A 15,556-nucleotide genomic window follows, 5' to 3' on the forward strand; every position below is an offset into this window, starting at 1 on the left:
ATTAATAAACAATTTGAATTGAGTTTTGAAATAATATTTTTTAAAATAATATGACATGTAGAGAAGAAAGGATAAAAATATTTGAATGTTATATCATTTTATTTTGACTAATTAGATCCAACACTAAAATATATTTATATTTTGAATATGCACCATCCTCACATTGTTAGCAATTCTTAATTGATCAGTTGGGTTTTGATTAATTGGATTTAACACTAAAATATATTTATGCTCTCCTCTTTATTAATAAGTTCAAATATATCTTTTGTTTCAAGTTAACAAAATGACACTTAATTTTAATTTATTTTTTGTTTTGCTCCAATAAAAAAATGGAAGTTTGAACTTATATTTCAGTAATAAGCTTCAATGTATAGTTATATGCATATCATTCTGGACTTACTTCAAAGTGCTAACACGGACAAATTGGGAGAGATTTGAGCCCTTATACTAAATCCAATCACTATGAGGTTATATGCATATCATTATGGACTTACTTTAAAGTGCTAACATGGAAAAACTGGGAGAGATTTGAGCCCTTATACTAAATCCAATCACTATGAGGTCGTGAATATTATATGCGCCACTTTTAATATGCTTATTTTTTTATTATTTATAGTGAAAATCTGTTATGGTGCTTGGTAATTTTGCAGGGACTTTTTATATTTTTCTGATTAGAGGACTTGCGAGAGATAGTAAAATCCAAGAAGATACTGTTCTGGAGGCTGAAGTTGAGATGTTCAAGAAGATTTAAGATCCAAGTGAGTGATTTGTATATTTATCCAAAAGTTTTAGATGTTTTGGACATTGATTTTATATGTTATTTTGAACTTTGCATTAAGTTTTTATGTTAAAAGCTTTGTATCTTGATCCTTGGTTAGGGGATCAATTTTGCTTTTTTATTGGTGCCTATTATATCAACAGGGTATACCTTTTATGGGTTTTCTATTATATTTTATTTAATTTTCAATATCTTTTGTGTATATTTTCTTTGTTACAATTTTGGATTTCTATGTTTTTCATTTTAGGCCTGACTATGTTAAGTGTTAGGAATGCTATAAAGCACATTTGCTTTAATTTTAATTTTTTTATGATTTTTCTAGTGTTCTTTTGATAACTTCTGCTAAGCCGTGTTGATAGAGACTGAATTTTTAGATGCAGAATATGATACTTAATGACAATCTTCTAATTAGTCTTCAATTTATTACTCAGTTGAGAAAATGAAAACTTAAAAAAATGAGTTGTCCTATATGCCATTTGATTTTCCTTTCATATGAATTTATTCATTGTGAAATATTCTTATTTCTTATAATATGGTGAATCCTGTCCGTTTGTATATTTTTAATTTCAATAAGAATTTACAAATGGTAGTTAATTTGTTTGAAATCCTAAAAAGATTCTTCTACTTCTTAAATTTAGTGTGCATTTTTTTCTGTATGAATCTGGTACTAATGGGAGAATAACAGGTTGGTTTAGCAAGATATTCTTTTTCCACATCTTTTTTTCAAGAATATAATCTTTTGTCATATTTTGGTAAGATGTTCCAATAAGAATATACGCTTAATTATATTTCTTGCATTTTGTTGTTGTTTTGGGCCTTAGGCTCTTTAATTTGATGTATGAGTAGTCTTAATTTACAATGGTGAAAAATTTTCGTTCATGATATTCATTAGGTTTTTTTCTTTTCTTAATGTCAATCTTTTTTGCCTCAAAATATTCAGTGGCTTAAAATTTATATATATATTGCAAAATCACAATCTAAGCAACTATTTAGGCTGACAACGTTCAAGTTTTCCATTGTTCACTTACCTAAGAATAAGGATAATATTTTCCTTATAGTGATTTTGATGATTTGATATTATTTATGTTTATCTTTGTTATCTTTCAAGTACAAATATATTCATTTAACATTAGAATTCAAAATTATTGGTTACTGCAGTCTATTGCTTTTGCAAGTTTATTGGTTACAATGTTGCTATTGTTGCTAATCAATGTTGCTAATCAATGTGGACAAAGAAAATATTTAAATGTAATTCTAATATGAATTTATTTTTCAAGTTCCTAGATTTGATTATAAGCTGGTTTTTTAATTACTGAAGACTGAAGTATCTTGTTGGGAGTAACCTCTGTGATGGATGACACAGATTGAGGTTAGTTTAACCTATTTAGTTTTTTATTTTGTTGTGTTATATCTCTTTTGTGATGATACTTAAGTTTAGGGTGTTATCCTTATTATCGAGTAAATATCAATTATAATTCATTTATCCTTTTCAGATATAAGACATATAATCTAACATGTGCAACTTAGGCATAGTTTCATCCTCTTTAGTTTTATAAACATGAAAGTTTCGAGGAATAATTGGATTTAAGGAAAATGCTGCTAATGGTCATACTAACAATATGTCGGACAAAATAGTATTAAGTACCTGATTTGTGCATGGAGATGATTCAAACTGATTAGTGTCTTGAAGAAACATTCTCTACCACCAGACAAAGTGCTGAAGATCCATGATTCAGTTTGGTTACATTATTTCAGAAATAACTCACTCATTTTTATATCAAAGATCATTATTGATGCATTTAGCAAACATTCCTGAAGACTTCTTTGAATACCACATTATCCGTCTCATTCTTTTTCTTCTCATCATGACTTAGTAGTATCTTAAGTCATCTTTTGTTTGTGACTCTAGAAACTGCAACATATAGCTGACAATGCGTAAAAATAGGCTTTTTGAGTAAGAGTCCAACCTTTGACAATGATTGACTTTGAATTTTGTTTATTGTCATTGCATAAGATACCATTATAGGAAATTGTCTCCGTTGGAATTTGAATGGTATTCGATGATCGGATGGACTTAAAGTCATTCTTGGGATGAACACTCTTTGTCCTTTGTTTTTTCCTGTGCTGCTTTGTGCTTCTATGATGTGTTCTCCAAGCATGGTGACAACTAAGCGTGTACCATTGCACAATCCTGCCGAGTGATCAATGTTCCTAAGTAGCATTATAGGGGTTCCAACCTTTAATGTCAACTGATGGTTTGGAACACCCGAGCAATTGATTGTGTTCAGGAACTCAGGAGTGTGTATGGATGCCAGTAAATCATTATTAGACTCTGTTGGGCATGCCTTATCAGAACTATAATAGGTATGTGCTTCAGTGGGATTTAAGCTCATCATGTAATTGTTTATTTCTTCCACAACTTGCAATGTTGGTGCAAGTATTGCTCGGTCTTTTATATGTTGATCAAGATTTTCCCCTGAAAATAGTTCTGGATAGGTTACCTTACAGATTGCCTCTATTGGGTCATCCCAGTTCTTTACCAGAATGTCATCTGGGATTTCAATTCTTTCACCTAAATCTTCAGGTGTACCATAACTTCCGTCACCAATACTTAGAATCCAATCAGCAAATTGCTTCAAGTCATGCGACCTTTCAGTAGAATCACCTACTCTCAATCTCATGTTTTTTGTGAAGGTCAACAACTGACAGCTATTCCAAATATACGATGAATTTATTGTGGCATTAACGATTTCCTGCCTAGTTCCTTTTGGGATCACTGGTAGTATTTGTCGAAAATCACCTCCAAATACGACTGTCTTTCCTCCAAATGGCTCCATTTCACTGTTCACATTCTTGACTCTTAGAATGTCTCGCATCGTCCTGTCAAGAGCTTCAATGTAGTACCTATTTACCATAGGAGCCTCATCCCAAATTATTAGTTTTGTTTTTATCAACAATTCAGCCAAGGCGCTCGCGTGTCTTATATTGCATGTGGAGAATTCATCCAAATTGAGTGGGATTACAAAATGTGAATGTGCTGTCCTGTCACCGGGTAATAGAAGTGATGCTATCCCACTTGATGCAACCGTGAGTACAATTTGTGATCGAGATCTTAATGCAGAAGCTAATGTTTGCCAAACAAAAGTTTTTCCAGTCCCACCATAACCATACAGGAAGAATACTCCACCTTTCCCACTATGAACTGCCTCCATTATTTTTTCGTACACCATCATTTGTTCATCTGTCAGTTTTTGCAGATAAGTAATATGATTCGTGGCTAGTTGCCTTCTGTCATACCGCAGTTCATCACAAATTAACATGTTAACGCCATCTGCTATTAGTTGATGGTTCGAACATTGACTCATATCTGGTACTGGCATTGGTGGGTAGTCTCTAAGGCTCTTGTTGTAACTGTTTAGCATATTTTCAATTTGTATGAGTGTTAGCTCCTTCAACTCATCATCTGTAAGAACTAAATCTGCGTGCATAACAGGAAAATCCAAATCAGTGCAATGTAATAACTCACCTATGTGTGGAAAAATTTCTCTATGACTTATATAAGCATTGTAATAGCCAAGCTGACCGTATTAAGTATCTGATTTGACTTACAATTGATAACACAATTTTCCAGGACAGGACAATTTATTACAAATTAAAAATGTTAGTCTAATTAGCATAAGAACCTTTTTTTTAAGTTAATGATATATTTGTCACAAATTCCTATCCCTCACCATTAATTGTTTATCCTTTTACTTTATTTTCCTATAAATTTATTGCAACTGTATTTTGATTAAACATTACACAATTATACAAATATACAGATTCATGAAAATTACTTCATTATTATATTGTGGTTGGATGGAATAGCAAAACTGTTGTGATAAAATTTATTGATTAATTAGTAAAATATCATTTTTTACCTATTGAGATAGCAAAAATATCTAATTATGATAAACATGATTTGAAGTAACAATTGATACCTGGATTATCAAGTAGTCTTCTCTGCCTATGAAGTATGTCATCACATAGTAGAGTCCATGCTTTTTCTCATACATGTTCTGGTCTATCCATTGAATTAGAAAATAAAAATGTACCAAAGAGCTTTCTCAGATACGCTCCAGATCCCCAATGGCTAGCTTCTTCTATTGCATCAATATATTCCTTGTCATCATCTAGAAGACCACGTGCATAACATGCCTCTTTAAATGAGGAATAAACAACACTATCTACGGTTCTGATATCTTCATAGGAAGTTGGTCCTTCACAAAATTAAGGAGTAGTCTGAGGTAGTAACTTTCACCCGAACCTGGAGGCACAAAGAAGATTCTTCCAATAACATTATGTGTTTTTCGAGGCAACCACACCCTTTCTTTTGCTTTCCATACAAATTTTGTAGGGAGTTCTGCATATGTCAATGACCTAGCCTCCATATAACCCCTATTTGCTTGAAACCATCCAATGAACATAGATTCCTTGACGGATGCTTGTTTCACCACATCATCTAAATTTTCATGGTCTTTAAATATCACATTTTGTTCATCGGGTAAGTGAAAACCTAATCTCACAACAGAAGGATCTCTATAATGGATGTTATACCCAAAAATTCTCCAGGCTGCTTCACATGGAGATATGTATCTACAATCATAATACATGCTCACTTCATCGTATTCATCCAACTCGGTGTTTGATGTAGCACTTTTATAGAATGAGGCTGTGACATGGTCATGTCCTTTATTCACATATTTGAATAAATACTTTATTGACCTTGATTGGTTGCACCACTCAACATTTATATGAGCCCCATATCTCATAAGTAAGAGCCTTTATGAGGGACCACATAACGGTTATCAAGGTCAATGCCAGACTTTTTAATTGTTCTTCATCTTCCCTACGTCTATATACCGGATAACCTTCATCGTCGACGGTTGTGTTATCAACAAATTTCTTAGGGAAGTGACGAATGCATTTACCATCCTCCATACACGGTGAATCTTTCTTAACCAAACCACATGGGCCGTGCATTATGTGCTTCTCCACTGCTTCAAAGTAATCTGTATCTGTCTTCTTATCTGGTATCTCAGCTGATATAATTCTGTCAATGTCTTTTGCTGTTGGATATTTGTCATCCTTATGGAGAAATAGTAGTATATGTGCATGTGGCAATCCACGTTTTTGAAATTCAATTGTGTAAACAACTGCAAAATCCATTAATGAAAATTTAATTAAATAGTGTATGTGTAATAATACGTATATTGATAACATGAAAGGTTTCTAGTGACTGTGATTAGTAAGATTAGTAAAATTTACCTGCGCTCACTTTCCAAATATCTTGTTGGCTCTAATATCTTTAATAGTATCTAGTTTTGCCTTGAAAGTTCTACAAACAATGTCAGGTCTATCTTCGGGATTCAACTCTCTGTTCTTTAGAAAGTCTTCAACTTCAGGCCACTTAGGATTGCATGTGAAGGTAATGAAAAGATCAGGATAACCCACCACCTTACAAATAGCCATTGCATCTTGATAATTATGTATCATATATCTCGGACCCCCCATAAATGAAGAAGGCAATATAATATGTTTGCCACATGATGATGGTGTGGTTTCTCCACTGAAAACTGCTTCCTTTATTCCCTTGTACATTTCACATCTGAATTTATCTTGCTCTTGACGTATATAGTTCAACCTGTTGATTCAATCATAGAATATCCGTCAACCAAAAATTGTTGGAATAGTCTTCTTGCATATAAGAGGGGAGATCCATCAGCTAATCTTTCTTGAATCCTAAATGCGAAAAACTCCCTCATGACACCTCTTGTCGTCCTTTCCCACCACTATGATTCCGCTTATTAAGAAGTATATCTTCTTTGTAACCATCTTCCCCATAAGGAAATAACAAAGGATATTGTAATCCCAAATAAGCTGGATTGAGTTTATTGATCCTTTGCAATCTTCCACTTTGTGTCTCAACTACAATGTCTCGATCAGTCTTATCTATATCAAAATCTCCAACAATCAAAGCAGCCACTTCATCGGTTGAGGGCAAGTTATATCTTCTACCATCCTTTCTTCTTTTGCCGAGTAGCCTAAGCTTGATTGAGTTATTTGAATCCTTAGCAACTGAATCCCTGACCGTACGAAATGCCTTGACCAAAATATTATTGTCATCAAGCATTTTTTTCAAATCTCTTACAATATCTTCATGAATCTGCTTGTTCTCTTCACCCCTACGGCAGCAAATCAAGTATAATATTATAATAGCAGCATATAAATTACAATGTTTTGGCTGTGAAAATTTTAATTAATAATGCGTTAATCAAAAGATGACAAACCTGATGGCAGCCATGCGGTTTTGGACTTCATTTTGTGTATCAAATACATATAATTGCGCAAATTTGGCCATACTTCCTTCGGGTGGTATGAGACTACCCATTAAATGATAGTTCTCACCAACGAGAATGAAAGTTGGTGGTCCTCTGGAATTATTCCTGCCACGATCTATTTTCGTGCCCATGGATGTGAACTGGAACATGCTATTGTAAGATCTAATATTTTCACGAAAATGCTTGCTCTTTGGACCATTACCGTATAACAACTCATACAACACTTTAGGAGCTTCTTGTAAGTGGAACTTGGACTTGTCCTCCTTTACAACATAGAGTGAATTTAGGTTGGCCTGTGTTTTAATTTTTGTTTGACCTTTCGTCATACCAGAAAAGAGCATTACAATGCTCACATTCATACACTGCATCCCCCATGTGTACATACTCTGCAAGCAGCAAGAAGGATTAATTAAGTCGATACGATATTATTAGGAATGTCTTAGATTTTTTATATTTGTGTCAGTAAAACATGTTTTATCTAGTACGTACCGCCTTCTTTAGATTTTTTTTTTAGTGGTATTAGAAGATCTTAGGCCAGATCTTGTACCTACATCATTTTAAGAAATTTCACAATGTTAGTTTTATGTTAATGAATTTATTGATAATTGACACATTCTTACTAATAGACGAAATGTAGAAATCTGCTCATAACCTAATGACTGTTGTTCATTAATCCTATTATTAATATGATCAGAAAATGAACACTGACTTCTATGTTTATTTGATTCTTAGTCAATTACTCATAAACTGGCTATGAATAGTTATAGGAGGATATATCTAAAATAACAAACAATTGTCCTTACCAATTTCGAACAGATCCTAAGCATTGAAAAATACTATCCACAACACAGAAAAGTGGTTGGTTGGGTATGATTTTAATTTCATATAGATATATTATTAACTCCTAATTTAAAAGAATTAATTATGAATACCTTGGTTGTGGATTCTGGTCTCATTTTGTCTTGAAGCATTTAATTTTAACCTTCTGCTCCTCCTGGCATTTCTAAATTCTTCTGTTTGGTTTGATAGTTTTAGTACACATATAGGCAACATTATCTTCATAAAAAAGAAGTATGGCCTCATTTATATTTTAAAAAAAAGGATGGTCAGTGTTTCATGTACCTCGTGCATAGTTCTTCTGTTGTGCTTTATTATCCGCCATACTATTCACACTAATAGTATTTGATATTTTTGTCTTGCTAGATTGAACTGAGTCCAATCTATCTTGAATTATTCTTGGACCACTTGAATCTGTATTTTGAAATGCACTGTCTCCATCATTAACTATAATTATCTCTTGCATAATTTAAAGTAATAATATAAAGATTTAATTCATTTAGCTTACATTGAATTGCAGTCCAATCCATGTTGCTTTGGTTCGATATAGTTATATCTGCTGTACCTGTTAACCAAAAATAGATCTCTCTTTTATTGAGATACAAATTGGTTCTCTTTAAGAGCACCAAAAACCTGATTATCTATATATCATTTCAGCAATTCAGGTTGAATGTTATCTGGTCATACAAAATAAATTTTACCTTCCTTACTTTGAGATACACTGGTAGGTTTTTGTTGAGCTCGTTTCGATGCTCTTTTCATCCTAGCATGCTTTGCAAGGTCTAAATATCCAAAAGTTAATTTGTTTACCCGATATGTACTGGTAGATAAGTGTTTGGTGAATTGTTTACAATGTATTTCATTACCTATCATTGGAATTTCTTGTGCTAATGTATCGGTTGATTGAAGGGGAACCTCATTCAGATTATACTGTCCATTGTTGACATTCTCTCCCACCCTTATGGCTAGGTCTACATTCCTTCCATTACTAACAAAATAAAGGCTGTTTTCCTTATCCTCTTCATACATTTTCTTTGCATTGTTATGTACGCAATCTATAGTGCCTGCATTACGAATTCAAGGTTAACCCGAGTATTTTTTGAAAAAAATTCTGTAGCCTTTTAAATCTGTATCTAAATAGTAATTACTTAATGGTATAGAACCCCTTGTTTGGCTAAGTCCCTCCATGCTTCTTCCATTGAATTGTGACTGTCCTGTAGATAAGAATATGAAAACATCAGTGCCTGAATGGAGGACCTGCCACCATATTTTTCATGAATGAAAATTATCGTAACAATAATTTTTTTGACCACATGACAAAGTAAATGCATTAAGAAAATCTGCACTAATTTTTTGGCACCTGTATGTGTTTATATAACCCAGGTTTTAATGTGTTTTGCTTTTTACATTCAGCAGTTAATGGAAAATTCCCATAGTTTGTCCAAGATTCCTCACTGTCCAGATGCATTCAGTATAAGTATATACTTCTTAAGCTTAAATCTAATCCAATACATGAACATATATATATATATAACTTAAATTAAAGCCTCTAATGTATATGTAACTAAGACGTTAAAATAAAGTCTCTAACTTAAATTAAGTATTAAAAGGGTATTACCTTGTTGACATGCTCCATCAGTACGCTGTCTTTTCTTAGCTAGTTTGATTGCTCGTTCCCTCCTAGCATACTTTGCATCTACTAACCATCTATTCGTTGCCAAAACTGTCAGGTAAGCAGTATTCTGGAATTTTCTTTGTCCAACCTGACTATTGGTTTCTCTTTGAATACCAATGACATTGAAATCTGGGCAAATGTTGTTTTCCTTTCCTTCATGAAAGGGCTCTTCTATATTTGTTTGAGCGAGCACTATGTGAAGTATATATTAAGGTAGTTGTTAGCTTGCAAGAAAATTTAATCTACTAAGGTTTAGATTGACCCCCCAAGTGGCTTATATTGGTCAAAGAATCTACATTATTATTTATTTTGGTTGATTAATTAGTTACCTTGTCTGATCTCTTGAATGCCATCTTGCTGGAGAACTGATTCCGTTGGTATATAATTCACATCTTGGTGGTTTGTGATGTTTGCATGATCATTGCTGTCATGCTGGTTCATCTTCCTTTTATTTTTAAGAGATACATATTCATCTTCATCTACACATGGTGGTATGGAAAAGATTATTATTAATAACACCAAAAAGATTTGCTCTCTTGTTTACTGATGTTTCCTACTAATAAACTAAGTGACCTGTGCCTATATTTTTCAATAACCATGTATGAGAGTATATCTTACGTACCTGCAATTTTTGTATGAGAGTTGCTCCTGATTTCTGTAAGGGGGGTTCTGGTCGTCATGTCGTGTGGAGACTGGTGCTGTGAATTAAGTAAGCTGGTCATCTTATCCTCCATTTTTTGTTATCTGTCCACAGAAGCAAAATATTCTCACAGGTTTTCACTAAGGTTGTTTTCTTGCTTATTTTGAAGTATAACTTCATGAGTGGCCAAACTTCACGTGCATTGTGTTAAGAATTTGCATAAAAAGACCATTATTTCATTTATTTTTCCAAAGTCTAGTTTTGAAGTTGAATGATATTTTTTTGTTATTGACTCATCTTAGTATAAATTTATTGGTGTTGCCTTTTACATGATATTGCTAAAACTTCGTGTTTTGATTTGAGTTCCCCAAAATCTAAACCCTTATATGCATAACCCCTCAATTTGGGACCACAGCAATTTCTCTGTGTTCTAGCTATATTTTGTAAATAATCTGAGTAATGGTCATGGAAAATTAAAAATCGATTTGTGTGTAAAAGCTAATTATAAATAACTTTTTAAAAGATAATAGTAATGATCACAGTTTTATTTAATTATTGTTTCAACATAATTTGATAGAACACTTATGTTTTATAATTGTCATACATGGATTAGTGATCATTTCCTTAATTAGATTATGTCAATATATAGATTAGTGAGTGTTTTTTTTTTTAATTCAAGATTCATTGGTGTGTTAGCTTGCATTTCACTATACTTCTCAGAATAAGATATATATTAACAATAAATATATCATTTCAATCCACTCTTACCATTACATATATATTGCTAATACATAAGATATTGACTTGAATTTGAAAACATAAATAAATCTAGCAAAATAAAGCTACTAATCTTTCAGGCTATCCCAAATTGATAAACCATTCCTATTACCATGGTTGCCTCCCATTGATAAAATTACATTATAATTTGTAAACAAAAAGGAAATAACTCCTAAATCAAAGAAAGTGGACAAAGCCTATCATATAAGACAAATTGTCTAGGTACAAAGTGGCACAAAACAAAATAACCGGAATCGTTATACTCTCATCCCACCCTCATCAAGATATACTAAACCATATACAGTCCATTGGAGTGCAGAGTGATTGTCTTTACATTAACGTGCTCTTGCCAAAATCGGTGCGTTAGGTGGACTCTTCTTGCTTCCATGAACCTCAGCTTTGTTATAAGTAGATCAGTCCTCTCAGTGTCATTTGAACAGTTAGAACCATTCCTAGTCTCCATTACGGATATGATATCCTTACCAACTAATAAAGAAGGACTGTATGGAATTCCAAGCCCAGTAACCTTGATCATCTTAGCCCAATCAAGATTTTGTTCCCCATTTTGCTTCATTTCCCAAACCAATATCTGTCTTGACAATCCAACATTGTGATAGGTTAATAATCCTATACCTTCTTTAAAGGGAGTTAGGGAATGATATTCAGATTTCACCTCTGCAGGTATTGTAGCCTCATGGAAAGATCTGTGCCTGAGATTGAGTGTGATAATGCTTACTGGCTCAGGAAAGTTAGGACGTTCCCAACCTATCCAGTAAATGACGCCATTGTCCACAACAGATTTGGGTCCAAGCTTCTGAACATTGCTTTCAAATGAACCTTCATGAGTCCACCCCCTTTCCACTGAACTATAAATACTCCAAGACATGGTGCTGTCAGAGTAGTGTCGCTTGTGTACATGCACAATGCGGTATTCCACACTATCTTCCAAATAGCCAAAGGCATAAAGAGATACAACGTGGTAGCAGTGCTTGCTAGCTTCGTCTGGTGCAAAACGCCTCTTTCGGGTGAGGGGATTCCACATAAGTAGCCTAGAATTGAGACCCCCATGGAAATCCTCAAGCAAATGACTCCATGGTCGGAGCCTATGATCGAGTAGAAGCCATAATGGTTGATTTCTATCGGCACATTGAAATTAAACTGCCGCCCAGTATCAACTGAGGCTCGAACAAACCACATTGAGTTTTGATCACTTGGGGGGGGGACCCAATCCCAACAATGATGCTTCAGTCTTTGTCTTTGGTTTCCTTATAGTTTTGCTTGATAAATAAGTTGGTGCATAGTCTAGAATTCCAAGCTTTACTCAGACTTCTGCACTTTCCTACTGTCTTTGGATCTGCTTTCACAAAGATTTTCAAGATAATATCATCACTCAGGAATGGAAGATCGCATCTTTTTGGTGGGATATCACTCATTGTGGCTGTAAAGGGGTTGAACGTTTAGCTAATGGGGTTTAGTGACTTAGAGGAATGGTCACTCAATTGGAATACCACACAACAGTTTACTCTAACCTATTTATATAATTAGTTTATATGGTGTGAATGTGCAGAATTGTTTAATCCTTCTATAAGGACGTGGGCGTGGTTACTTTAAACAAATACTTTTTTATTGCAAGGCAAAAGAGCTATATAAAACATCTATTAATATGAGTTAATATGAATAATGTATTTTAATTTAGGGGATATATGGTAAAATATGTTGGAATCCCACTCAAGCAGAAACATAATTATTATTGGTTTTTCTAATATTATTCCTTAAGAGAAAACTCAGCCCACCAAGTTGTCCTTTTTAAGTAATGTTTCTTGAAGGTGCTAGATTCATAGTTATGTCATTAGCAGATATCTTTTCTCAATATATGGAGTATTAGTAGTGCTTAATACTTAACAACTTGGTTTAGCATAATCTTTTAATTATAATCTATATTATTATAGCATAGCAGTTCTGTTAATATGATATCCACCACCATAGTTGGGATATTTCAAGAAGTGTGCTACTAATGGGATTGATAAAGCAATTAAGTGAACCATGAACTAATGAATCTTCTATTGTTATAATCAATGTTCTATAGTTCAACAGACCAATAAAATGTGATTGTAACTAAAAATATAGGTGACTTAGTCTCTTCACAAATAAACCGCTACTGTAATCCACCTTAATAAATTATTAGTTGAAATATGATATAAGTATAGCCTGATATCTCTTTAATTTTTAAGAAATTATTTGATGAAAGCAATTCTGAAAATAATGTTCCAACCTTTTGTGATAAGATCTTACTTGATATGATTTGCCTAGGGATAAACTAAACGTATTAAACGGTTGTGTATTTGCAAGGGTTTAGGGTTTTTATCCATAAAAAACTTATATTGACCAATGGTCACTCACAATTGATTATTATTTAGGCATAACTCCTTTATGCTAAACTGCTTTATCCTATGACTCCTTTTCCAGCACATGTTTTCACTAATTAGTGTAAGGTTCTGTGTGCAGCTATACTTTCATATGTTTAGGAATTCCTGACTATTGGACTTAGTCAATGTTGAACAAATGTCTTCCCCAGAGTTTGAAGATTGATGATTATCAATCTTATCGATGCATTGTGATATGTGGATTCCTAGAATACTTGATTGCTTTCTATAAATTATTACCTGACTAAAACACATGTCAATTGTATGGATATGCAAATTTGAAGTTAAATAGTAATGATTATTTTATTAGTATACAAAAAAAGCTAACTGGCTAGTGTATATGCTGACAAATGTATTAGAAAGTAATAAAGTTAGATGAATAGCTATCATTATTGTAATGGAACATCTACTACATCCAATGTTACTTTGTTTGAATCATTAGGACATGTAGATAACGATTTAAGGTTTTATTAAGATAGATATCAAATGGTATAAGTTAATTATATTAATTATGTAACTGAATTACGTTGATTATAATTGATGAGTCCAAATTTGTTGGCTAATCACCAGGATTGATTAATTGAATTTAAATTTGGTCCACCCCATGATAGTATTAATTTTCATGACACTAATCAGCCTTCCTTTTTTTATCAGGCATGACGAAGGCACTGGAGTTTTTCTTTCAATTCACCTAAACGGAAGCCATGCATTAAGTAAGTTCTACCAAATTAGTTGCATATTTAAACTAATACTATACTTTTTGCACTAACATTAACTATGGTGACTATCTATTTGTGTTTCCTCCTATTCATTTACACATCAAATGCACTCTACCTATGAATAACGTCAATGCTTTTATATCGATAAGTTGAAATATAGATGAAACTTCAAAACTTTCATGGGTCTAGTTCTTAGGCAATGTGCTGCGAATATCCTGCAAAGATTTATAAAGTCAACAGATCACACCATTGTGAACTTTCTTATTCTCAATGTTAGAAAACAAAACACGACATGATTTTGGAAAAAAATAATATTTCTGGGAAAATGGAGTCTACTATTAATTAAATTTTATTCAGCAATATAGTCATGCAGATCATTTTATATCAGACATGCATTAGGTCCAGCAATTAAAATTCATTTGGCATTTATACAGTCATGCAAATCAATTTATACCAGACATGCACCAGGCCCTATGTCTGTGATTTCAAGTATGAAATAGAAGCCAGCAAATAAAATTCATTTGGCATTTATACAGTCATGCAGATCAATTTATATCATACATGCTGTTGTAATCCATCCTAATAAATTATTAGTTGAAATATCATATAAGTATAGCCTAAGTTTCGTTTTTTTTTTTAAGAAAATTTTTTATGAAAGTAATTCTCGAAATAAGGTTCAAACCTTTTTTGTCCAGCAGTTACTTGATATGATTTGCTTAGGATAAACCTCCTTAAACGGTTGTATATTTGCATTGATGCGAGTTTTTATCCACACATACCTTTTATTGACCAATGATCACTCACAATTGATTATTATTTAGGAATAACTGCTTTATTCAAAATTGCTTTATCCTTTGACTCTATTCTCAGCACATGTTTTTACTAATAAGGTATGTGTCATCATCTCCAATGACACATAGCTCTGTGAACCCATCATGTGAACAGTTTATCTGTTGGTCATTAGCATAGATACCTGCACTTTTGGACACGTACCTAACTGGGAATTCAAAAGCTAAATCACAATTTTTTTATCTAGCCCTAACCTAGCAAATGGTTTCATTTTAAAGTGCCTTAGCTGAATATGGTGTAACATGGTATTGTTTATCTTGTTTAGTAGATTTTCCTTTGTTGTATATTCAAGTTCTGCTGCCTATAAAGCATATGAATTGCAGCAACCACAACTGGTTTTCTTTAAGGAAAAATTTTTAACTTGTACTTTTCTAAAAAAATTGTACTTCCTAAACCTATGATGCAGCTCGACTATTTTTTAACATAAGTCAATAATAAAAATAAACCATAAAGCATTTTAGACATAACCCTAAGTACT

The 15,556-nt window shown here is 33.0% G+C and overlaps 1 long non-coding RNA gene across 6 annotated transcripts in view; it reads left to right on the forward strand.

Annotated features, from left to right (window-relative positions):
- The window catches only part of LOC114925157 (uncharacterized), a 34,571-nt gene that overhangs the window by 12,814 nt on the left and 6,201 nt on the right, over positions 1–15,556 (forward strand). For all 6 annotated transcript variants that reach the window (XR_011871399.1, XR_011871402.1, XR_011871400.1 and 3 more), the window contains one exon: positions 14,165–14,223. This is a non-coding gene — a long non-coding RNA (uncharacterized lncRNA). The remainder of the gene's footprint in view (positions 1–14,164; positions 14,224–15,556) is intronic.

This window comes from Arachis hypogaea, chromosome 14 (assembly GCF_003086295.3).
Source record: "Arachis hypogaea cultivar Tifrunner chromosome 14, arahy.Tifrunner.gnm2.J5K5, whole genome shotgun sequence".
Lineage (NCBI taxonomy): Eukaryota > Viridiplantae > Streptophyta > Magnoliopsida > Fabales > Fabaceae > Arachis > Arachis hypogaea.